Below are 27,581 nucleotides of genomic sequence, written 5' to 3' on the forward strand. Positions count from 1 at the left end.
ATCATCAAAGTAAATGTTCATTTAAAGTCACAACTGGGAAGAAGCTCTAGGTAAGAACCAAGAAAGGCTAAATTTACATGAGGTTATACAGTCCCCAAAAGCAGAGTTTCATATCATTGGTCAAGAGAACAAAGTAGGTACAAAACACTGGTTACACAACTGTGTCATAAAAAAACGAGTGTGTTAATATATATGCATAATAAATCTGTTTAGGAAACAAAGACAAAACCTAGGCCTAAGGAGAATCTGATTTGTTACAACCCAGCACATTCCTTGCACACACAGGAAAGAACCAAAAAAAAAGTTCACTCTGAACTTATAAATAATATATATATGGTGTCATGGCATCTCAGAACAAATCACCATGCCGACCCTGGATAAAATAAGCAGGAAAAAACGTATTATTTACATTCAAGGTTGCTTTTCAGTTGATGAATTAGAGGCCTAATATACAATGACACAATAGTGTCAGCCTTTGGAAGATTCTTTTCAACTCTGGATAAGATACATATCTGATTTGTGGCCATGCAACCTGAATAAAAACACTCAAATTGCAGAGGTACGTGCATCCCATAAACAAGCATGTTCTGCAAAATCCATGATCCAGTAATCCAAAAACTGGGAAATCCAAACCAACAGAGAAGACTGTACAACACACACAAAAAGCAGCACTGGACAGGGAAGTGAAAGCTTGCCACATGGTACAATCGGTCATACTCAAGCTTTAAAACAGACAACTAGATTGGAATTCCACTAGTTTATTCAGGCACAATCTGCCTGGACAGATAGCTTTATAGACAAAAAGATAAATAGCAGCAAAAATAGCGCTCATTGTACTCTCAACTGAAGGTGACCAAAGTCCAAAAAAAACTGTCTGTTTAAACTGAAAAATGTGATATGAAAAGATCCACATAACCTACTGTGGCTTTTTGTGGTCTTATTCTGGGTTTAATTTAATGCAGCAAAATGGTTAAACAAAACAAAAATGACACAGATGTGTAGAGAAAAGAAACGGTGCTGGAACTTGAAAGTGCAAGTTCATTAAAAATATTCTTGATTTTGCACGATGCAACAATTTGTGATGCAGATATTAAGTTGAAAAACTCATGCCTAGTAAAATTTATGAAAAAAAGCAACTGTAGGACTAAATCTCAGAAATTACAGATACTGTGAAAATATTATGCATCAATAAACAATGAGACAATAAGACCTTGATAACCTCTTCTACAACTGAAGCCTGACCAAAATGCTCTCCCTTAACATTAAAAAAAAAAAAAAAAAAAAACACTGAACAGTTTTCATTTATTCAGTAAGAACCGCATAACTCAACTTATCACTGTGCCGTTCAGCTGAAGATCTCAATCATGGCCCTTTTCATCTCACTCAGCACAGAGCTGGTTGTGGAAATGAATAACAGCTACCCACTTGCTCCAAGAAGGTTGAACACTCTGAACTATTGTTTGGTGCTTAGGCACACAAAGTCAGTTTTCCTCCTTGCAATGATAATTTTTTATTGAGGCGACCATCTCGTCCATCAGGACAATTTCCAACTACATATCAGCCAGCTGGGGAATTGTGAGTATACACCCACCCAGTGTCTCTTGTTCAGTGCAACTCCTAAGTAGGAGAGAGACCACCCCCTAATCAAGGGGTTTGGTTCCATAGCAGATATTGTGGGTGGAGATGAGTCCAGCAATATCTTCTTGGTGCCTTTCAACCTTCTGCACCAGCTCTGGCTCCTTACCCCAGTGAGGTTACAGCCCAGCCAGGTGACGTGGGCTCCCCTGCAGCCAGATGCTTGCCAAGAAATACTAACCTTAGTCCTGGCTCCAAGGGTAGGTCCATGAAACCCTTGCCTCAGCAGAGTACAGTCAGTTGTGTCCCTTAATAATAAGGGGATTTTGAAACATCAAGTCATGCATGTGTCTTATTTTGAAAAAATTAATTTCCTCCCTCACCCTGAGCAATAATGCAGTTTCATTCAGATGTGAATCCGCTGGTGAATCTTGAGGGCACCACTTTCTCTAAAAGTCTTTCCACATTCAAAGCAGTAATACGGTTTCTCTCCTGTGTGAATCCGCTGGTGTCTTTGAAGATTACTCTGTACAGCAAAACACTTCCCACATGTTGAGCAGTGATATGGTTTCTCTCCTGTGTGAATGCGTTGATGTATTTGGAGACTACTTTGTACAGCAAAACTCTTCCCACATTCTGAACAGTAATACGGTTTTTCTCCTGTGTGAATGCGCTGGTGTTTTCTGAGGTCACTACTTTCTCTAAAATTCTGTCCACAGTCTGGGCAGTGATACGGTTTCTCTCCTGTGTGAATGCGCTGGTGTATTTGGAGATGATTCTGTGTAGTAAAACTCTTCCCACACTCAGAGCAGTAATACGGTTTCTCTCCTGTGTGAATGCGCTGGTGTTTTCGGAGATTACTCTGTATAGCAAATCTCTTCCCACACTCTGAGCAGTGATACGGTGTCTCTCCTGTGTGAATGCGCTGGTGTGAATGGAGATGACTCTGTTGACTAAATCTCTTCCCACACTCTGAACAGTGATACGGTTTCTCTCCTGTGTGAATGCGCTGGTGTTTCTTGAGGGTACCACCTTCTGTGAAACTCTTCCCACACTCAGAGCAGTGAAATGGTTTCTCTCCTGTGTGAATGCGCTGGTGTGTTTTGAGATGATTCAATAAAGTGAAATTCTTTCCACAGTCTGTACAGTGATGTGGTTTTTCTCCTGTGTGAATGCGCTGGTGTGTTTTGAGACTACCCTGTGTAGTAAAACTCTTCCCACACTCTGAGCAGCAGTGAGCTCTTTTTTTGCCTGTAGTCTTCTGTCTTGGTTTGCAAGGTGAGTTCATGTGAAGACCAGCAGAGGAGGTTTTCTGAGTACTGGAGCTTCTGGATGCCATATTCTCACATTCAGCCTTAATTTATTTGGGCAGCTTCCTGACGCGTGGATGTTACTTAGATATGTGCAGGAAGGCACTAGGAAAGCATGGTCATCTGGAGCAGGAGATCATTCTGAAGGAGGGAAAAAAACACTGGTTAATCAGAAATTATAGTAGATCAGAAAAAATGGACATGGTTGTCTCAAAACTTTTTTTGAACATTTTTGACAGAAGTAAGGCTTCTGAACAGCTTAGACTTTTTACTGCAGAAGATAATGCATCTTCTCACTGTAGACTACTACTCCACACATGTGCCGCTGACTTATCTGTGTGCATGTCGATCAGGCAATGGCTACAATAAGTAACTCCTAAATAAACTCCTAAAAAGACTACATCCCCTGTTACGACCATGATTAAGTAGTTTAAAACAACCAGAGCCTTAGTGAACCTACACAGAAGAGGACACAAGTGAACAGCACCTTGTTAATTAAAGCCACACCACAGTTCAGTAGAGCAAAAAAAAAAAATAAGGAGCTAGAACCACACAGTACCAGGAGAGATATCGTATGGCGTGATCTCACATTGTTTGCTCCGTGTTCTCCAGTCTGATCAAGAATTAGAGGAGAGCAGACTTCTTGCCGTCAATCTGACAACATGAAGCTGCATCAAAGTACTAAATGCAGGAACACAACAACTGACACACACAAAGATTTTGTTAAAGAAAAATATATGTTAACATCTGCATGAAGAGAAATCAGTTACATATCCTGTACTCGACCAGGACAGATTCTGATTCTGAAAGAGGCGTTAAAAGTGGCAACGCTGGTTGATTTCAATACTCTTACTTAAAGAATGGGAGAAAAGGCCTTCCCTCCCAAACTAAACCAGCAGCCACCAAAACCAAACCAGCTGTACTAGCAGTAAAATAAACTCAAATATGAGCGAAAACTTATCAATTAAAAAATGACTTCATTACTAAGTAACTGACAAAACTGAAGTTTGTTTCCATTTCAGTAAAAATGAGTTAGAAACACAGTGTAAATTTAACCAAATATTAAATGATCTGAGTAAAATTAGTTCAGGGCCTGGCAGCACTTTAGTACCTCTAATAAAACTGAAATTTTACTGGACCTGAACAGATCTTGGATTCTGCTGCTTATTCAGGATTTCAGGTAATTTTGCAGTAATAACAATTAGAGTGGCTTGCGATTATAGAAAATAAATTAAAAAAAAAAAAAAAAAAACAACAAGAAATGAAGGTATAATTTCCTTATAATGAATTCCCCTTTCAGCAAAGTGAAAGAAGTGTGAACCATGATCAGGGAGATATATGGAACCATGTTCTTTAACCTTGACAGCACACTGTCTGCAGACTATTCATGAATCATGATTACTGGCTTTTGAACTGTGCACTGATAACAAGCCGAGTGGTCTTTAGCCCAGAGAAAACAGTCTTTATGATTTCCAAAAAGAATTTCAAATGTTGATTCGTCAGATCACAGGACACGTTTCCACTTCCCCTCAGTCCATTTTAAATGCGCTCGGGCCCAGAGAAGGCAGCAGCATTTCTGGATCCTATTTATATACAGTTTCTTCTTTGTGTTTTAGAAATTTAACTTCAATTAAATTAAATTAAATGTAATTAACTTAAAATAATTTAAGTTCAAGTGATGAACTGTTTTTACAGACAGTGGTTTTCAGAAGTGATTCTCAGACCATGCAATAATTTCCACTACAGAATCCTGTCTGATTTTAATGCAGTGCTGCCTGAGAGCCCAAAGATCACGTACACCAAATACTGATTTTTGGCCTTGTGCCTTACATTCAGAGATTTCACCAAATTCTATGACTCTTAACGACATTATGTACCGCAGACAATGAAAAGTAAGGCTTCTGAACTGTGCACTGATAACAAGCTCTTTAGCCCAGAGGACAAAGTGTCCATGATTTCCAAAAAGAATTTCAAAATGTTGATTCGTCAGACCATAGAACACTTTTCCACTTCCCCTCATCCATCCATCCATTTTCTAAGCCACTCAGGGTCGCGGGGGGTGCTGGAGCCTATCCCTGGACAGGTCGCCAGTCCATCACAGGGCAGGCAGACAGATACACACAGACAATCACACACACACCCAGGGGCAATGTAGCACGTCCAATTGGCCTGAGTGCATGTCTTTGGACTGTGGAAGGAAACCGGAGAACCCGGAGGAAATCCACACAGAGAGGACCCAGTCACCCGGCCGAGGAATCGAACCCAGGCCGTACTGGCTGTGAGGCGACAGCGCTACCCACCACACCACCATGCCGCCGCACGCCCAGAGAAGGTGGCAGCATTTCTGGGTCCTATTTATATACAGTTTCTTGTGTTTTGGTGCTTCAACTTTGTCAATCCAGTGATGAACTCTTTTCACAGACAATGATTTTCAGAAGTGTTTGAGCCCATGTAGTGATTTCCACTACAGAATCACGGCTGTTTTTAGTACAGTGCCATCTGAGGGCCCAAAGATCACGGCCAGCAGATACTGTTTTTATGGCCTTGGAAATATTTTCCAAAAAGTAATTCAATTTCTCACTTTCCACATTTGATATACTGTTTCGTAGTGTTAATTAAATGTAGGGTCTAAATGATTTGCACACCACTGCATTTTCTTTTTTATTTACATTTTGTGCAGCATCCCAAGTTTTTTGGAAATGGTGTTTCTCTATTTCTGTTAGAGTGAGTTATAAACAGAGAAAAAGAGATAAACGGCTCTTTACCTTCAGCAGATCGGCTCCTGTTTCTCTCTATTTCTGTTAGAGCGAGTTATAAACAGAGAAACAGAGAGAAAAAGAGATAAACGGCTCTTTACCTTCAGCAGATCGGCTCCCGTTTCTCTCTATTTCTGTTAGAGTGAGTTATAAACAGAGAAACAGAGAGAAAAAGAGATAAACGGCTCTTTACCTTCAGCAGATCGGCTCCCGTTTCCCTTTAAAACCGCGAAGCTCTTCTTCTTCTCCACTTTATTATCTGTGAAGAACCACCATTATAGAACTAGCGCCCCCAAGTGACGTCCTTATTGTGGATCTTTTTCTAATACCACCTGTATTCTGACAAACTCCGTCTCCTGTGCTACGATTGGCTAGAAGTTCATAGGCGCGTCTGCCTGTCTATTTACTGCCGCAGTTATGAATTTACAGAAACATGACATAAAATACTGTAATAATGATGACGAAACACATTCAGTAAATAAATTATAATAAATATACAAATATAATAATATAAACCATATAGAGTAGGGACTCTGAACATAGATACAATGACTGGTAAAGGCAGAGAGCTTGCAGACATGATGGAGAGAAGGAAGGTAGATATTCTGTGTGTCCAGGAGACCTGATGGAAAGGAAGCAAGGCCAGGAACATTGGAGGTGGATTCAAACTGTTCTATCATGGTGTAGAGAGGAAGAGAAATTGAGTAGGGATAATCCTAAAGGAACAGCTTGTGAAAAGTGTTCTGGATGTAAGAAGTTGGAGGTTGATGGTGTGATTTTGAATGTGGTCAGTTCATATGCACCACAGGTTGGTTGTAAGTTAGAGGAGAAAGAGGAATTTTGGAGTAAGATGGATGAAGTGGTAGATGGTGTCCCTAGAGAGGAGAGATTGGTGATTGGTGCAGACTTCAATGGACATGTTGGTGAAGGGAACAGAGGGGATGAAGAGGTGCTGGGTATGTATGGTGTGAAAGGCAGAAATGCGGAAGGTCAGATGGTTGTAGATTTTGTGAAGAGAATGGAAATGGCTGTGGTGAACACGTATTTTCAGAAGAGGGAAGAACACAGGGTGACATACAAGAGTGGAGGGAGGTGCACACAGGTGGATTATATCCTTAGCAGGAGATGCCACCTAAAGGAGATTGGAGATTGTAAAGTGGTGCCAGGGGAAAGTGTAGCAAGGCAGCATAGGGTGATTGTCTGTAGAATGAGATTAGAAACAAAGAAGAAGCTGAAGGAGGAGGATGGTCGCAGGCAGTTTAGGGAAAAATTGCAACAGGCAATGGGGCAGTGAGGAGCTACCTGAGGACTGGGAAACTACAGCTAAGGTGGTGAGAGAAACTGGCAAGAATGTGTTGGGTGTTTCGTCTGGTCAGAGGAAAGAAGACAAGGAAAGTTGGTGGTGGAATGAGGAAGTCCAGGAGAGTATTCAGAAGAAGAAGACAGCTAAGAAAAAGTTGGATAACCAGAGAGATGAAGGAAGTAGGCAGGAGTACTGTGAGGCTAGTCGCATAGCGAAAAGAATGGAGGCAAAGGCAAAGGCTCAGACCTATGATGAGCTGTATGAGAGGCTGGACAGTAAAGAAGGAGTAAAGGACTTGTATCGTTTGGCTAAACAGAGAGATAGAGCTGGAAAGGATGTACAGCAGGTTAGGCCGATAAAGGATAGAGAGGGAAATGTACTAGTGAGTGAACAGAGAGTGTTCAGTAGATGGAAGGAGAACTAATGAATGAGGAAAACGAGAGAGAGAGGAGGAGAACGGGGGGAGAGATAGTGGATCAGGAAGTGCAGAGAATTAGTAAGGTGGAAGTGAGGGCAGCTTTAAAAAGGATGAAGAATGGAAAGGCAGTTGGTCCAGATGACATACCTGTGGAGGTATGGAGATGTTTAGGAGAGAAGGCAGTGGACTTTTTAACCAGGTTGTTAACCAGTGTACTGGTCCCCATTTTTAAGAACAAGGGTGATGTGCAGAGCTGCAGTAACTACAGAGGTATAAAGTTGATGAGCCACACCATGAAGGTATGGAAAATTGTTGTTGAAGCAAGGCTAAGGCGAGAGGTTCAGATCAGTGAGCAGCAGTTTGGTTTCATGCCCAGAAAGAGCACCACAGATGCAGTTTTTGCGTTGAGAGTGTTGGTAGAGAAGTACAGAGAAGGTCAGAAGGAGCTGCATTGTGTCTTTGTGGATCTAGAGAAGGCATATGATAGGGTGCCAAGACAGGAACTGTGGTACTGTATGAGGAAGTCAGGTGTAGCTGAAAAGTATGTTAGGGTGGTGCAGGACATGTATGAGGATAGTGAGACAGTGGTGAGGTGTGCAGTTGGAGTGACAAATGGTTTCAAGGTGAAGGTGGGGTTACATCAGGGATCAGCTTTGAGCCCCTTTTTGTTTCCAATGGTGATGGAAAGGTTGACAGATGAGGTCAGGCAGGAGGCTCCATGGACCATGATGTTTGCAGATGACATTGTAATCTGTGGTGAGAGTAGAGAGCAGGTGGAAGAGAATCTGGAGAGGTGGAGGTTTGCACTGGAGAGGAGAGGAATGGAGGTCAGTAGAGACAAGACGGAATACATGTGTGTGAATGAGAGGGAGGCAGGTAGAAAGGTGAAAATGCAAGGAGTAGAGGTCGTAAAGGTGGATGACTTCAAATATCTTGGGTCAACCATCCAGAGCAATGGACAGTGCAGAAAAGAGGTGAAGAAGAGGGTGCAGGCAGGATGGAGTGGGTGGAGACGGGTGTCAGGGCCGATGTGTGACAGAAGGATAGCAGCAAGAGTGAAAGGGAAGGTTTAGTCATTTTAATCTGTTACACTTTTTAATTGCATTATTTTTATTTTTTATTTTATTTATAAAAAGGACCCTGTCTCATGATTACTTTCTCTCTCTACTGTCTTGTGGCATGATTACGTAATGCTCATGACATTTTTATGTATGCCTCTCCTATTTCTTCTCAGTGTATATACGCTCCGCTGTTCTGATCAATAAACGGGTAAGGCCTTCTGAGCACAGACACTGTCTCTGCAACAAGGCCCACGGAGGCAGGCGAACCCGCAACGACGTCCACGGAGGCGCAGCAACGGAAACAGCTGGAGTTTCATCCCAACGGAACAGCAACAGACCAGTATGTTGCTTAACTCGCTGCATCCATTGGCGGCTGGTCTTTCTGTAACATTGAGCAAGGAGGCGGACACATACACTGAGATGAGCAACATTCATTGAGGGCAAATCCAGGGTCGTGGTCATGACAGTATACATGTATAAAGTGACATATGTAGGGGTGATATAGTGGAGGGGTGATATAGTGGAGGCACTGATTCAGTACAGCAACAGAGATAAATAAGTGGACATGAAGTGCCATTGCAGTGATGTCTAATTGGAGTTTAAGAGTCTTACGGCTTCAGGGAAGAAGCTGTTCCTCAGTCTGATTGTTTTACTCTTTATGCTCCGCAGCCTCCTACCTGAGGGGAGTGGGACAAAGAGTGTGTGTACTGAGTGAGTGGGGTCCTTCATGATGCCAGTGGCCCTTTTCCTGCATCTGGAGGTGTAAATGTCCATGGTGGTGGGAAGGCTGACTCCAACAGTTCTCTGTGCAGCCTTCACCACCCTCTGCAGTGCTTTCCTTTCTGCCAGAGAGCAGGTTCCGTGCCACACGGTGATGCTGGAGCACAGAACGCTCTCCACCACACATCTGTAGAATGAGGTGAGGACTGAGCTCCCGAGTCCAGCACGCCTCAACCGTCTGAGGAAGTAGAGGCGCTGATGTGCCTTCCTGATCAGGCTGGAAGTGTTATGACTCCTGGTAAGATGTTACTTAGGTGTACGCCCAAGTATCTATAGCTGGAGACAACTTCCACTGCAGATCCTCCGATGTGTAGGGGGAGGGGAGGGATGGTGTTGCCCCTTCTGAAATCCACAATCATCTCCTTTGTTTTCTTCACATTGATGCAGAGGTTGTTCTCACTGCACCAACTCTTCAGGTGTTCCACCTCCTGCCTATAGCCAGACTCACGACTATTTGTGATGCATCCAACCATTGCCGTGTTGTCCGCAAACTTTACAATAAGACAGCCTGGATGGACGGCTGAGCAGTCATATGTGAGCAGTGTAAACAGGAGGGGGCTCAGCACACAGCCCTGAGGGGAGCCGGTTCTGAGGATGATGGTGGAGGAAGAGATGTTGTGGATCTTCACAGACTACGATCTGTTAGTCAGGAAGTCCAGGACCCAATTACAGAGAGAGGTGCTCTGTCCAGGTGTATGGAGTTTGTAAGCCAGGGTATGGGGGAATCATGGTGTTAAAGGCAGATGTGAAATCCACAAAGAGCATACAGACATTAGAGTCCTTACTCTCCAGATGGGTGAGGGCAGTGTGGACCACAGAGGAGATGGCATCCTCTGTGGATCGGTAAGCGTACTGATGTGGATCCCCAGTGATGTCAATGTTGGCTTTGATGTGGGTCATAACCAGTCTTTCAAAGCACTTTGACTATCGGGGTGAGGGCTACTGGCCGATGGTCATTCAGTCTTGTCACTGTGGAGCTCTTAGGGACTGGATGACGGTGGCGGTCTTTGGGCAGGTGGGGACAACTGCCTGAATTAAAGAGGAGTTGAAGATGTCTGTCAGTACCTCAGAGAGTTGGTCTGCACAGCACTTCAGCACACGCCCCGGAATGTTATCCGGGCCAGCAGATTTGCGGGGATTAATCTTTTGAAGGATCCTCCTCACCTCAGTTTGGGTCACACTGAGGGGCCAGGTGATACATATCCAACTGGCACAAGACCTAAATCACTACAACTTAGTACTACATTAGAAATAAATAATTTCAATGTTAGCCAAACACTACAAACTCATAATGATCACAGAGAAGTGGTTAGTCTAGACAACCCAGCAAAACTCCATCCATCCATCCATCCATTTTCTAAGCCGCTTCCCCGTCAGGGTCGCGCTGGAACCTATCCCAGCAGTCTTCGGGCGGAAGGCAGGATACACCCTGGACAGGTCACCAGTCCATCGCAGGGCAGACAAACAGACACAGACAGTCACTCACACACAGGGGCAATTTTAGCACGTCCAATTGGCCTGACTGCATGTCTTTGGACTGTGGGAGGAAACCGAAGAACCCAGAGGAAACCCACGCAGACACGGGGAGAACATGCAAACTCCACACAGAGAGGACCCCGGTCACCTGGCTGGGGAATCAAACCCAGGCCCTCCTTGCTGTGAGACGACAGCGCTACCCGCCACGCTACCGTGCCACCTACAAAAATGCCAACAACAATTTGGGAGGGTGGAAGCAGTTCACAGAGGTACAGAACTTGGGGTGGTTGGCTAAAACTATTGCAACTGGGAGCCCAATAAACAAATAAAAATCCAGCAAAGTCCGTGAGCCTGTAAAGAGACTCTAAATAGAGAAATCCAAGCAAACCAGACAGATAACATAAAAAATGACAAATAACAGCCCTGGAGAGAAGCAGCAGCAAGGATGTGCTCCTTGTACTCTCAACCAGAAGTGATTAAGATCCAGATTCAGAAAATCACAATATGTTAGAATAGGTTGTTTTACAAACTGGCTGTTTTACGTTGAGAGATATGAGTTGAAAGACTCTTTTATAATGCTGACTGAGGAAACAGGTAATTAACCCTGTTTATCCAACAACTGGCCTCAGTGTCAATTTGTTAAGCCACATAGCATCTACTATGGCTTTTGTGGTCTGATATTGTATTTAATTGAACAAAGCAACAGCAAAACACTGATGTATGAAGAGAAATTGGACAGTGTTGGGAGTCAAATGCTCAGATGCTGTTTGACAAGACATGTCTCATGTGTGGTGACCTCAGGTGAAAAAATACAACCCCATTTTCAAAAAAGTTGGGAAGCTGTGCAGAATGTTAATGAAAAATAGGATGCAATGAAATGCAAATCATGTAAACCATTTATTTGAAGTAAAATACTGCATGTCATATGTTGAAATTGAGAAATTTTATTGGTTTTGAAAAATATATGACCTTTTTTAATTTGATGCCAACAGCACATTCCAAAAAAGTCAGGATGGTGGCCTGTTTACCGCTGTGTTTCATCACCTCTTCTTTAACAGCATTCTGTAAGCGTTTGAGAACTGAGGAGATGCAACTGTAGTTTTGAAAGTGAAATGTAGTTTCTGTTCTTGTTTGCTACAGGATTTCAGCTGCTCAACTGCTCAGGGTCTCATTTGTCGTATTTTTCATTTCATAATGAAAGGGTTAACTCTGCCCTAACTCTGCTCTAAGCAGACTTTGCAGCAAGCATAGCTACTGTCCTTGGCAGTTTTGCACAAACAACTTGCTCTTCTTATCGGGACAACATTCTGTCCAGAACAATTTGTTCTCTTTCGTAGGTAAGATTATCGTACACAGAGCAGAAGCCCCCCTCCTTTGGGCAGTTCCGGTGGTCCGTGAGTGTCAGCCTAGCATTTCATGACTGTTAGACAACTTATTTGGGTCCACCCTGTTTGCTTGTACGCAACAGGGCAGGACGTGTTTGTATAAAAGAAGGAGTGCCCTTCTTTCTTTGTGCAGAAGACTTAATAAACTCTTTGATTGATTAAGAGAGTCGTTCTGTCTTCCTGCACCGAGCGCTCCCGCTGCAACTGAGGCTTTCCACAGGACAGGTGATCCACTCTCTGGTTCCTCTTCATGAACGGACCAAAAACGGCCGGTCCTTTCAAATGGTGACCCTGACGTGTTCTCTTCACCCAGGTAAGTCCAATTAATCGTTTTTGGACCTCTACCTGGTTGTCGAGATCACCTGGGTGTTCAGAGCGAACCGACCCAGCCCTGTCGGGTGGGCGGGAGTACGAGAGTGAGAGTAGAGAGGGTACATTTAAACCTAAGCGCTTAGTGGGAGACAGGGAACGTCCTATAGTGGAAACTCTCAGTACAGCTCTCACTGTATTTTTCCATACTGGGCACGTCGTTTCAACCAGAGCCGGAAGAGACACCGGCTGCATGGATGCGTAGATGTAATTTGGGTTTGTCCAACCTAGCTGGTTGGACCGAAGGTAATCCGCAAATACCCGCATACCCCAGGGAGGGCACTTTCGATGTGGGCTATTTGGGTTCCGCACATCGCATGATTAATGAGGGCATAGGGGATCCTGGATGAGACCTATCTTACATGAATGAAAGCTATAAATCGTGGTATGACATGAAAAAGGTGTGGGATGAACTGAAGAAACTCTCTTTATGTGTGTGAAGTTTGGTTTTACGCCATCTGCGCTCAGCCTTTCTGCATTCTCTCTTTTGGGTCTGTGCTGCTACAGTGATGATATCAGCGGTACTTGTTTCCAAAACAAGCATGGACCCTGTGTCCCAATTATCTCTCCCATTCCAGTTCGTATCAGAAGCAGAAAGAACAAGGAGTTTAGGTCAGATACTGTGAATACATCCAACCTGCAGTATGTTGGAGATAACTCACAGTCTTTGAAACAAAGTGCACAGGTTATTAAGTTAGCTCTACTGAATATCAGAGCTGTTACAAATAAGTCTTATATAATTAATGATTTAATTACAACTCACAGGCTTGATTTCATGCTTTTAACAGAGACATTAAACTCATATAGTGCTGATATTGTGTTAACTGAGACGGCTCCACCAAACTTTAACTTTTTAAACGTTTCACGCACCGGCAAGAAAGGCGGAAGTGTAGCAATGCTGTTTAATGATACTTTCCAATGCAAGCAGTTACCACTTGGTGATTTCACATCTTTTGAATATTTAGATGCGATTTTAAAGGGGGCACAAAGAATATTATTGGTAACTGTCTACAGACCTCCAAGGTACAATGCTAATTTTATTGATGACTTCACAGATATGTTATCTTTTATTTCTACTGAATTTGATCATTTTGTTATTGCTGGTGATTTTAACATTCATAGTGATAATCACAAGGATAATTACGCCAAAGAACTCTATGATGTACTTGAATCTTTTGAACTTTCTCAGCATGTGACTGGAAGCACACATTGCCATGGTCACACTTTGGATGTGGTTATCTCAAAGGGTCTTAACATTTCAGCCTCTATTAAGGATGTTGCATTGTCTGATCACTACTGTGTATTTTTTGAAATGTGGACTTCAATCCACAGCAGTGCCAGGCAAGTTAGGTTTAAGAAAAGACAGATAAATAACAGGACAGCTGCACTTTTTGTTACCAAAATGTGCTCTTCACCTTGCCAACCATCTGAATCATGACCTTCCTGTTGTGTCTCTCAATGTATCTGGTGTTGATTATAATTTTCTCATTGATACGTCATCGCCACGCTCTCTTCGCTATGAGGGGCCTTTATCATCTAGAAACACTAGCTCTGTGGGTATTACAGGACAGCCCTTCTCATCTCCGTATATGCCCCCACTTCAGTTTGTATGCGACGCAGTGCGATTTACTCATTCTTTCGTGTTCATGCCAGATTGTCCCTTTAACCCTATGGGGCGGGATTTAATGAGTAAACTTGGTCTATCCCTGTCCTTTTCTGGTTCGCGCATGACCGTGTCCACGGGAGATTTCAATCGCGATCTCAACATCGCCAATAAATCCTTTAAATCACCTGTGTCTGCTCTGCTGTCTGTCTCACATGCCACAGAGGTTCCTGAGCCTCTGCGTTCCATACCACACACTGTTTGGGCTGCACATAAGGATGATGTTGGCAGGATTGACTGTAAACCATATGAGGCTACTCTAAAAAGCCCCACTCCTGTTTTTGTTAAACAATACCCTTTGCCCGAGCACAAACTGTGTGGTATAGACTCTATTCTACAGAAACTTCTTTCTCTAGGTGTGGTCGTCCCATGTCAAAGTGCGTATAACACACCGATTAACCCAGTCCCCAAGCCGGACGGTTCTTGGCGATTCACTCAAGATTTTCGACGCCTTAATGACGCCATCGTGCCTGTCGCCCCAATTGTGCCTGATGTCTCTTCGATATTGACCTCCATTCCGTGTCAACACGCATTTTTTACTGTTTTAGACGTTAGTTCTGTTTTTTTTTCAGCATTCCTGTTGAACCTGACACCCAGCCGATTTTCGCTTTCACTCATCGCCAACGCCAATACACGTGGTCTCGTTTGCCGCAAGGTTTCTGCGACTCGCCTGCGGCGTTCGCCGCGTCGCTCCGAGACCTCATTTCTGACCTTTCCCTCCCCGGGGGTGCTGTGCTCCTGCAGTATGCAGATGACCTTCTGATTTCGGCCCCTGACAGCTCCACGTGCACTGAGGCATCTAAACTGGTCCTCATGCGCTTGGCTACACTGGGCTTCAAGGTTTCACTAAAGAAACTGCAGTTCTGCCTACCACGGGTCCAATATCTGGGTCATGAACTATCTCAAGGTCAACGCCTCCTCTCCGCTGACCGAGTGTCATGCATCACGCAGCTTCCCAAGCCCGCCACCAAGCAGGCTATGATGTCTTTCCTCGGCCTCATCAATTACTGCAGACAGTGGATTCCTGACTGCTCCGCGCATGACAAAACACTGCGTGCCTCCTTCACTCACGAACAGGCCATGACTCATCGCCTCACATGGACTCTGCTCTACTGTCCTCACTGCAGTCTGCACCAGCCTTGGGCCTGCCCAACTACGCTCTGCCATTTCACCTGTGGGTGTCAGAGTCGGGGGGGCACTGCTGCTGCGGTTCTGGCTCAGCCCCACGGGGGAGGTTTGCGCCCTTGCGCATATTATTCTAAAACATTGGACGTTACGGCCCGAGGCCTTCCGTCCTGTCTCCGAGCGGTCGCGGCGTGCGCACTAATGGTACAGGATGCTGAAAAAATCGTCCTAGGTCATGACTTGACCTTACACACCTCTCATCAGGTCTGTCAGCTCCTAAATAACTGTTCTACACAGCACTTGTCTGCTCAGCGGCGTGCAGGCTATGAGAACATTTTGTTGAACACCGAAAACCTCACTGTGCGTCCGCACTCCTCACTAGATACTGTCTCTTCCGCTTTAATGCGTTTACTTCTGTTACCACACGACGCCTCCAGTCCCACTCTAGACGTGCATGACTGCGAGACCCGTCTGGCCGGTGAAACTTCTATTCGTGTCTTCCACCCCGTTGCCTTCTGGCCTAGCATTTTATGTTGATGGATCATGTTCCGAGCCATCATCGGATGGCTCAAGACCAAGATGTCACTATATACACGGACAGCCGTTACGCTTTCGCCGTAGTTCATGATTTTGGGGGAATCTGGCATCAACGCGGTTTCGTTACTACTGATAACAAACCCATTTCCCATGCGTCGCTTATCAAGGACCTGATCAGGGCTAGCTTCCTGCCCTCCCGCCTGGCCGTTGTTAAAGTTCGCGCTCACCAGCGTAGTAGCGACCCTGACTCTGTTGGTAACAATACCGCCGACTCTGCCGCAAAACGCGGAGCTCTTCATGGCCCCACTTGCCCTTTTATGAATCCGGCTTCCTTCTCCTGTGCTGCACTCACGGTTGACTTACTTCCTCGTCTTGATCTTGACTGTATTCAGGCCACCAGCTCGGACTCTGATATCAAGCATTGGCTGTCATCGGGCTACGATCCAGCCGTCAAACCGCTGCGCGACGCCCGCACATTGTGTTCTGTTCCTCGTTCCCGATTTTCATGGTATTTTGCATCGGGAACGAAGAGGGGTAAAGCGTGACATGTCCGAATTGTTTTGCATTCACAATTTGAACTCTGCTGTTGATCGCATATTAGACCGTTGTCTTACATGTGCACAGAATAACCCAAAACCGGCCGGACCGCACCAAGTTCTTCCTAAACCGGAAACACCTTTCCAAGAATGGCAAATCGATTTCACACACATGACGACTGTAGGGCCGTACAAATATTTACTGGTCTTAGTAGATACATTTTTGGTTGGACAGAGGCGTTCCCATGCAATAAAGAAAATGCAAATACAGTTGTGACAAAACTATGCCAAGAAATCATACCGCGTTACGGTGTCCCCTTAGGAATAGACTCTGACAAAGGCACACCGTTCACCTCCAAAGTCACACAGATGCTCGCGAAGCACCTGAGCATAGACTGGGCTTTCCACATCCCCTATCACCCTCAATCCTCGGGTATGGTCGAAAGGGTTAATCGGACTATAAAAGGGCGGTTATGAAAGGCCATGCAGACGCAGAACACTACTAATTGGGTGAAGGTTTTACCTGTAGTTTTGGCCAAACTGCGGATGGCGCGCACAGACACTCTGGGTGGTCTGTCGCCGTATGAAATTGTCATGGGACATCCGTTCCCCCTCCCATGGCGTCAGAAATCGGCTCTGGGGGGAATGGCGGACTTGGATGTGCGTTGCAGCGAGTACACCGCAGGGTTGTTAACTGTTCTGAGTGAATACTGGGAGAGGGTCAACCAAACTATCACAAACCCTCCCAAGGTCCCAACCCATGCTTTTAAGCCGGGCGATCAGGTATTGGTCAAGAAATTTGAGAGAAAGGGTTTTTCAGACTCCCCTTTCTCTGAACCCACTACTGTACTCGCTGTCACACGCACGGGGGTATTAACTGATCTTTTTCCACAGTGGATTCATGCCTCCAGATGTCAGTCAGCCCCACAGTGATGTATATACATGTTAGACGTCTAACTATTTTTGTTTCCTATCTCTAACCTGTCCTGTGTTACAGAAGTATGTTGCAGCTAATATTAATCTTGTGCCTGGTGGAACGTGCTGGCGGATCCCCCATGGATAACGTTTTCTGGCAGTATGCTAACTGGACAGCCAAGCAGTACACCAATGACTCCTGCTACGTGCGTCACCTGATGCCCTCCAGTGTGAACAAGCACTCCATGGTCACGGCCCCTCAGGATCTCTCTGCTACTCTGCAGGCGGTAGCACACACCTGTCTGTCTCCTGACTGTTTGAATGTTACTCATTATGATTACCCTCACATTAATTATTCTCTTTCTTTATCACAGGATTTTTGTTCTAAAACTCGCAACACTACAGATTTTGCTACATGTTTGCAGTACATTCTTAAATATGTCCTTACTAACTCCTTACTAACTCCTTATTAACTACTTACTCCTTATTTTGCCATGGCTGTCCCCATTATCTGTATGGTTTTGCTGTTGTTGTGTTTGGGTCCTTGTTTTTTTCAGATGCCTCATGGAAAGGGTCTACGCGCTGGCCTCTGCGATGCGACCCCCGCGGCCCGTATACCAGCCTCTCATCTCCAGCACCAACCATATGTATGTGTGTCCTCACCAGTTGGTGAGGCATAAAAGAGGGGAATGAAAGGGTTAACTCTGCCCTAACTCTGCTCTAAGCAGACTTTGCAGCAAGCATAGCTACTGTCCTTGGCAGTTTTGCACAAACAACTTGCTCTTCTTATCGGGACAACATTCTGTCCAGAACAATTTGTTCTCTTTCGTAGGTAAGATTATCGTACACAGAGCAGAAGCCCCCCTCCTTTGGGCAGTTCCGGTGGTCCGTGAGTGTCAGCCTAGCATTTCATGACTGTTAGACAACTTATTTGGGTCCACCCTGTTTGCTTGTACGCAACAGGGCAGGACGTGTTTGTATAAAAGAAGGAGTGCCCTTCTTTCTTTGTGCAGAAGACTTAATAAACTCTTTGATTGATTAAGAGAGTCGTTCTGTCTTCCTGCACCGAGCGCTCCCGCTGCAACTGAGGCTTTCCACAGGACAGGTGATCCACTCTCTGGTTCCTCTTCATGAACGGACCAAAAACGGCCGGTCCTTTCACATAATGTGCCAAATGTTTTCAGTGGTGAAAGGTCTGGACTGCAGCCAGGTCAGTGTAGCACCCAGGCCCAGAATTTCAAATGTTGATGTAGACCACAGGACACTTTTTCACTTCCGCTCAGTCCATTTTAAATGAGATCAGGCCCAGAGAAGGTGGCAGCATTTGTGGATCCCCTCCTAATCTTTATTTCTAAAAGGCCTCTTTGGGATACTCTTTTATACCCAGCCCTTTTGCCACCAGATGTTTTTGTTTTAGCACTACACAAATTTACCATCCTTTTGCTGCCTTCGTACCAACTTTTTTGGAATATGTTATTGGCATTAAATTCAAAATGAGCAAATATTTTTGAGATGCAATCAGATTTTTTAGTTTCAACATTTGATATAGTGTCTTTGTACTATTTTAGATTAAAAATAGCGTTTAAATGACTTGCATTAAGAAACTGAATCCTAAATTAACCAGGGGACCAGCCGTATGTCTGGAGAAGTTTATTCCTTTGCACGCAGGTACCAGACACGTAGATAGCCTGTAAGACACTGGACTGATGCAGTTTTATAGCAGGACTGATGCCAAGATTAGGCTCAGGCTATACATGACAAGTGTCAGGTGTTACAGTCCAGGCACATAATACAGAATATAATGACATGTAACACAACACTAAACACATTACAGAGCAGTACGTTTCTACAGCATTTTGTTTTTATTTAAATTTTGCAGAGCATCTCAACTGTTTTAGAAATGGGGTTGTACTTTATATTGATACAGATATTAAGTTGAAAGACTCATACCTAGCAATGTGGAAAAAAACTACAGGAGTAAAACTGAGAAAATAATTGTTCATTCTAAAGAGCTCACTGAATTTGACTGTGGTGCTGTCACCACTGCAACAAGTCAGTTCACACAAAATTTTATCCCTTTTAGACATTTGACGAACAAGCACAATTTGGTTTAGAAGAACTTGACTGGCTCACACAGAGCTCTCACCTCAACCCCATCAAACACCTTTGGAATGAACTAAAACAGATGTTGCGAGCCAGGCCCTCTTGTCCATCATCTGTGTCTGACCACATATATGCTCCCCTCAATGAATGGGCAAAAATTCCCACAGACACTCACCAGCATCTTGTAGACAGAAAAATGGAAGCTGTTACAGCTGCAAAGTGGGGACCACCTCCATTTTAATGCCTATGGATTTAGAATGAGATGGCATAAAAGTGTAACATGTAGGTGTCCCAATACTTTTGTCTGTATACTGTATATTGTGAAAATGTTTTGCATCAATACATAATCAGACCAGTGGACCCAGATGACCTCTGCCGGAATGGAAGCCTGACCATACCAAAACATTTAGCCTCAACAGTGAAAAATGCTGAATAACTCACATTTTCTTCTTTTATTCAGTGATTGTTATTCAGTGAGAACAGCAAAAATCAACTCATCATTGCACAGCTCAGATGGAAGTTGCAGTCAGGACCCTTTTTATCTCACATAGCATAGCAAGGCTGGTCATGGAACTGAATCATGGCTCATCATCGTTCTCAGAAGATGAAACTTGACTTCAGCTTGACTGTGTGGATAGTTTCTAGATTGTTGGATTTATTGTCATTTTCCAGACTTAAAAAGATTTTAGAAGGTGGATCAGGTCTCTTCAGTTCTCGATTGTACTCTCTCCTCTCTCTCCTATTACTTGGCCTTATCTGTGGTGACATCAAATTGATTATTTATTATTGTAATAAATAATAAACACTAATATTTTTGATACCGCTTAACAGATCATATTATTTATAGGTTCTGCAAATTATGTGCTGTCAATTTTTATAATTTAACAAATTTTCTTTGTATTTCAAACATACAAAAAAATCTATGCATTTAAAATCATACAAAGCCTTTATATAATAAGAAGAATGAAATAAGATTTAATTCCTCGCCCAGGATAGGCTCAAACCATTTTTTAAAATTTCATTTGAAATAAATCAAGTCATGCATGTGCCTTAAAACTTGACTGAAGCTCTTCCCACACACTGACCAGTGTTATGGGTTCTTTAGTGCGTGAATGCGCTGGTGTCTTTGGAGACCACTCTGTTTCATAAAACTCTTTCCACACTCAAAGCAGTAATACGGTTTCTCTCCTGTGTGAATACGCTGGTGAATCTTGAGGGTACCACTGTCTCTAAAACTCTTCCCACACTCTGAACAGGAATATGGTTTCTCTCCAGTATGAATGCGCTGGTGTTGTTGGAGATCACTTTGTTGAGTAAAACTCTTTCCACACTCTGAACATTGGTGAGTTCTTTTCCTGCCCGTAGTCTTTTGCGTTGGTCTGCAAGGTTTGTTCTTGTGAAGCACAGCAAATGTTTTTTGAGTACCGGAGCTCCTGGACGCCATATTCTCATATCCAGCCTTTCCTTATTTCAGCAGTTTTGGAAGGGTATTTTAAATATGAGATGGAAATTGGGTCACTAGGAGCAAGAGACTTGCAGCAGTAGATGATTCTGAAGAAGAAAAAGGAAGGGAAAAATAAAACACTGGTCAATAGGTGTTAAAGTACTTCATGAAAGCACTTCATGCTGTAGCATCTTGGCAGTGTCTATTCACTAGTGTGTATGTGTTGTTTCACTTCACGGATGGGTTAAATGCGGAGGTGGAATTTCCCCGTTTGTGGGATTAATAAAGTATCACTTAACTTAGCATCATTTAGACTTATTTATCCAACAAACTCAGCAAGTGTATCTGAGAAAATGATTCAAAACCAGTTTAACTCCTTTATGGAGGGTCTGAATATCATGCACTTTATGATTGGTAGTGTTAAAATGAAGTAATTTGTCTGGTTACCCTTCCAAGTAAGGTTCTTGAGTCCTGTAAGATGGAATGGTCCATCAAATAACTCAAATGCATCCAATAAGATCAAGCAGAACAAGCAAATGCACACTTCCATGGTCCTAGGATAATAAGAGGTCAGTGCTGTCTCTGGACGTTGATCGGGTCTAAATCATGATGGGGAATCTGTCATATGTGTGAATAATTCATCCTGATTCAGATGTAATTCACGTGGAAGCCACAGGGTGGCGGTGTAAAAAAATAAAGAATATAGTCGATGGCTGAGCATAGTGTGGCGTGGTGCGTTCTGCTGTAAAAAACACACATCAAAACATGGTGTCAGAAGTAAAGTAAATTAAACAGAAGCTCCTTTGCTCAGATACTACAATGTAAAGCTACCTCTAATGCTGTCAGTAGATGCTTCCAAAAACGGACTTTGGGCAGTCCTACTCCAAGAGAATGAGCCAGTTGCATATGCATCACGCGCATTGACTGAAACTGAACAGCGCTATGTGCAAATAGAAAACGAGATGCTGGCAATTGTGTTTGGTACATAACGTTTCCATCAGTATGTGTATGGAAGAGAAGTGGATATGGAAACAGATCACAAACCACTTGAATCAATAATGAAAAAGCCGTTGAGCGGTGCTCCAGCCAGAATACAGACTCTTAATGAGACTACAGAAATATCAAGTGAATGTACAGTACAAGCCAGGAAAGGAGATGCCATATCAGTGACCAACTCACCTGATAGACATAGAAGCACAGGTGCACCTGGTGGTCTCCAATTTGCCTGTGTCAAATGAGAAACTACTAGAATTCAGAAAGGAAACGAAAGATGATATGACACTGACTAAACTCTCAGAGACGGTTCTGAATGGATGGCCAGCAAAAAAGGCCACTTGGGCATTGAAATCTGCAGGCGCAGAGCGAGAAAAGTACTCTTCTGGCCTGGAATGTCAAAGTATCACAGACATGGTGAACAGCTGTGATGTGTGCCTTCCAACAGCATCACAAATTTTGAAACCTCACTTGGTCACTAACACTGTGCAACAGTTATTGGAAACAAGCGAACAGAAACAGAAAGATTACTTCGATCAAGGAACCAGAGCACTTCCAGAACTGCAGATTGGTGACAATGTCAGGATATGGCAAGATGGCACATGGAATCCAGCCCAGGTAACCGGACTTTAGGATCAGCCAAGATCCTATGTCATAGAGACACCTGATTGACAAGTGTATAGAAGGAACAGAAAGTTTCTGATGTTTTCAGCTTTATTACTGACATAATTAATGAAATCATTGCTGCAGATATTATCTGGAATTCAGAGAATTTAAAAATACTGCTCTTTGGCCAGCAGAGGGAGCAAGCAGTCTGCAGTAATATGGGTATGTCAAAGGGGAATTCCACCCATTTTTCAATGGTACGTCTGTATATAGTTCAGTGTGTGAGATGTAATCACAGATACAGAGGGTTTGGTGTGAAACAGTTCAGATGTCTTTACAGTGGTGGTGATAGGAACCAGGTGTTGCCATGACTACAACACAGATATAAACATTTTATTTACCATCCAGAACCACCAGAGAACCTACACGAGTCTTCTGAGCTTATATGGAATGTTGATGATGGAAAATAGTGGAAAATCTGGAATAATGAGTTTTCTTTGGGGACTATTTTGCCGCACAGCGCCCTGCATGTCTCCCTCGACCATGAATGGGGTTGAAGTTCTCTAAACTCTCATAAAACAGCGTCTCAGTCATCAGGCAGTGAATTCAGAACCAGTTCATGTAGGAACTTTCTGTAGGAGCTTTTAGAGGGGGACGTCTGGTGCACATCACCACCACTGTGAGCAGCTCTGACTCGGTCAGTTTATCTAGAATAGAGCGTTTCACACCAAACTGCTCAGAACTGCTCTGTTTACATCTTAACTGTTTAATAATGTTTACTGCTCCTTGCTGTGTTATGGTTTGTGTTCCAGAGGAGGATGGGTTCCTCTTTTGGGTCTTGGTTCCTCTCAGTGGTTCTTCCTCCTGTTCTGAGCAAGTTGCTCTTGCTCTTGTCCACCAGGTATCGCCGTACTCTTTATTCAAAGGTCTGCAAATGTAGATCTTCCTCAGGAAGAAGCTTTAAAACCTTCATGAACTTCATCTGTTCTTCACTACAAACACTGTTCAAGTAGCATTAGAACAAAAACAGCCTCAACACTGCAGGCGACAAGTGACCACTAATGAACCTGGATTTGAGCATCTATAACAAACGACATAATGTCATTTTTTTTCAGAGACTACCCATTGAAATGCTGGTGGTGAGGCTGATTATCGCTAGAGCAGGGCAGTGTTACATACCAGGGTTCTTGCAGGTTTCAGTGAGTTAAATTTAAGACTTTTTAAAGACCTTTTAAGACCATTCTCAGTGAAATTTGAGACCAACACAACATATTACCAGAAACAATCCAATGATCCCAGAAACTCTTTTAAAACATTTTATTTTGATTAATTTAGTTACAGGATTACATTAATTCAATATTAAAACAGATAATCAAAATAGTAACATTCTCAACCCAAGCAACCTTACCAACACAACACTTGCATATCTACATACAACCTCACCCTACATATGTCTGAGTTCTTCCTTTTTAGTACCAATCTCAGTTTCAAGGATTTTGACTTGGGCAAGCTTTTCTTTGTATGCCCTTCTCAGGGCATTTGACTTGGAAAGGAGCTGAGCCATCTTGGATCCAGCCTTGCCCTCAGCTTCTTCTGCAAGAGAATCTGCCTCTCTAGCAAGACAGGTGGACACGTCTTCCAAGCTTTTCTTCCTTTTCTTAAGGTCCTCTAAAGACTGCTCAGTCAGCTTTCTTTTCTGGCTCTGGGATTCCTTTTCTTTCCTGATTCGTTCCTGATCCAGAAAGAGTCTGTATTTTGACCGGGCTGCACCCACAGATGCTAAGAGTTCCTTGGTGAGGGGAACCTGTGTGACACCTCCATGCATTGTGACATAGTCACATTTGAGTCTGTGTGTGACAATTGTGTCCTCTTGCATGTTTTCTGCCTCCACCTCCTTGTTGACAGAAAATCCCCTTTCAACTGAGGTCTGTCCATGCGAGAGCAGCAGCAACTTCTGGCAAAAATCCCAAGCAGCTACCCCCCTAACTTCCATCCATCCATCCATCCATTTTCTAAGCCGCTTCTCCGTCAGGGTCGCGGGGGGGGGAGCTGGAGCCTATCCCAGCAGTCTTCGGGCGGAAGGCAGGATACACCCTGGACAGGTCCACCCTAACTTCTTTTCTATTATCCCGATGAAACCAACTTATTTTGTCTAGCCATGCTGAATATGAATTTGAATGTTAACATTGAAAACGTTGGGACACACTACCTGTTTTTACCCTATGAATATATGCCCACTAAAAGGCAATACATCAGTACAATGTAAATAAAACCATGTGCAATCCATGAAACATGAAATAACATGAAAACATGAAATAACCCATCTACAGGGCGTAGTTGTTTTTTTGTTTGTTTTTTTTTTTTTACATTTTACATGATTTAACACAGTAACTATTTAGTATGCATTGAAACATTTCTCAAACTCAATGCCATGGACAGTACATGGTTCTGAGATGTATTTGTATTGTAGCCTAATTGTACAAAATGGTTTACACATTGAAAAGAAAAAGACTGTGGAGCATAAGTAAGGATCACTTACTTTGATAAGTTTTAGTAGATCCTGTGCTGTTCCATGGCCCATGAAATGAGAGCCCATGTACCTCGATTGCACATATCCATTGCTCCAGAACCGAACATGAAGATCCAGCTGTTTGGATTTTGTGGTTGAATTAAAGCTTTCATCGAACATTAACACATACGGCCCGGTAAGCACGCGTATCAACTCTCTCTTGATGAAGTCTGCCAAGCCAAATCTAGCTATGTATGCGATTTTGTTTGGTCCACACGTAAAAATTTTCGCCATATTCGAATCAGGGAACATTGCCCGGAAGAGGCTGCTAATTTCACTACTACTGTTATATGATAGATGTTTTGTTATTGAGTGAAGAATCCAAAGCACCTCAGATTTTGATGTTTCACTGGAACCTAATGTAGCCCGAATATCATTAGCCGAAGCACTAGTGATACTGCGGTGGAGTCCGGCGGGACCGGGCACTGACGATAGCGAAGACGGCGGGGATGAGGCACAAAATTGCGTGATGGCTTGAGTCCGCTGAAGGCTTTTCGTGGCAAGCTGGTGTTTCTCGGCCTTGGCATGAGACTCAAGCGCCTTCACACCCAAGGTCCCTAACTGAATGGTTTTCTTGCATAGTTTGCAGTGAGCTTCATATCGATTACTGGAGACCGCTTGCGACCAACTGCGAAAATCGCTGTTATCGAGCCAAGTCTCGTTGAAAACACACTTTCCCATGTTTTACTAAGCAGCCAAATGACCGAGGCAGTAGATATCCACGGCTGTCTTTCGCGGGCAGGCAGCGTGCAATGCAATCAGGGCCGTTTCCTGCCTGCGGTTATTATGGGTTTTGTAGTTTAATTAACATGTACCAACACCTGTAGCCCTGCACAAACAGAGACAACACAGAACTGACTTCCGGAAGTTCCAATTAAACTACACTTCTCTAAAATTAACTAAGGTAAAATTTTAAGATCTGACTAAATTAAATTTAAGACCTTGGATGAAAATCTGGCTGTTTTTAAGTCTTTTTAAGGCCTTAAATTTAATGTTTTGAATTTCAGACTTTTTAAGACTTTTTAAGACCCCGCGGGAACCCTGACATACACATTAAAACCAGTGCAGACAAAACAAATACAAAATAAAACAGTAAAGCTGAATTACAATAAATATCGACAATATACACAGACAGGAGGGACCTATTTATAATACCTATAATAAGATACATTATAAACATTAATTATCTCTCATAAATGTATCATTAAAAAGTTGATCTGGGCAGTAAGTGTGTAGACTTTAAATCTATTTTATGTGATGACCTGCTGTAAAAATATGAAGTTGAAAGTACGTGGGGCCGCAATTGCGTGGCTCTACATACCATTTTCTCATTTGCCACGCCTCTTTTTGTCCGTCGGTGTGTCGATCCAAGTTTTGATTGGTTAGACATCACACACCTACGCCCATCGCACACACACCCCCCTCAACCCCATCCCACATGCAGGCATGCTGGAATTTAGCATTTCTTTCCAAAACTAATCCGAAAACACGTTCTTTGGACAAATTCAAACCTGGTCAGACCCCGGGGTCTTATTAAATATTGTACACACAACCAGAGCAATCATTAACAAAAAAAAATAAATAAAAATTTTTCTCTGGAGCAAATGGTTTCAGTAAGACTAAATAAATGTTTCAAATTGATTTGTGGTGTAGACGTTCTGGCACTTTTTAATACACTTCTGGAATCACAATGATAAACTCCCCCACCCTACTGATTTAACCCCCCTCAACAATGGTATTGGTGGTAGGGGGGGTGAGGGGGGTGTCCTAAAACACACACCACAGGCCGAACTGTCCCTCAAAGCGGCCTGTCACAGAGAGGGGGAGGGGTCATAAATCTAGGTTATAAATCAAGGATCATAAATCTTGGGTCATAAATCACTGATCGAAAGTGTAGGATACATACTACACCTGCTTACAGCAGCGATAAATGAGAGACTAACTCAGCAGGGAGAGACTAGAGATTAACAGAGCCGACACAGCAGGCTGACCATATGACTCTTCGAGGCTGACCAAGCTGCTCTTCCAATGCCGTGACTGATTGATACCTTCAACAGCCTAGAGATAGAGCGAGCGTAAGAGAGAGAGAGAGAGAGAGAGAGAGAGAGAGAAAGAGAGAGAGAGAGAGAGAGTGTGAGAGAGAGAGAGAGAGAGAGAGTGAGAGAGAGTCAGAGAGAACAAGGGAGAGAAAGAAAAACAGGACATGAAACACAGACACAAAGTCACTGCCAGTGAGGCAGGGTGGCACCGCCCACAGGAATGTAGCCCCCCCCACCTTCTCAGAGAATGGTGTTTTTTTTTCCGGAACAGGAGTTACGACGCCCTCCATTTCCTCTTCTCCGTTCTGTCTGAGTTCAGCTCCAGCTGGACTTTATAAAGTTCAGTGTTTGGTGTTTGAGGGTAAAGAGCACCATTAGCAGTGTTGTGTTTCTGCTCCTACTGGTCTGGTTCTCTCACTATGAAGGAAACGATGGACCCTCACAGCTCACATTAAACAGCCAATGTCCTTCTTTTCTCTTGTCCCTTATTTCTTCACTGAGCTGCAGGAACACAAGCACTTCTCAGTTTTCCATGATCGTTTTTCCCTCCATTCATATGGACTGTACGTGCTGGGGGTGAACAGGACAGCGTTTATATAGTAGATCAGACTCTTTTTC

The 27,581-nt window shown here is 43.5% G+C and overlaps 1 pseudogene; it reads right to left on the reverse strand.

Moving 5' to 3' along the window:
* The window catches only part of LOC108413175, a 250,452-nt pseudogene that overhangs the window by 159,166 nt on the left and 63,705 nt on the right, over positions 1 to 27,581 (reverse strand).

Source organism: Pygocentrus nattereri, chromosome 2 (assembly GCF_015220715.1).
Source record: "Pygocentrus nattereri isolate fPygNat1 chromosome 2, fPygNat1.pri, whole genome shotgun sequence".
Lineage (NCBI taxonomy): Eukaryota > Metazoa > Chordata > Actinopteri > Characiformes > Serrasalmidae > Pygocentrus > Pygocentrus nattereri.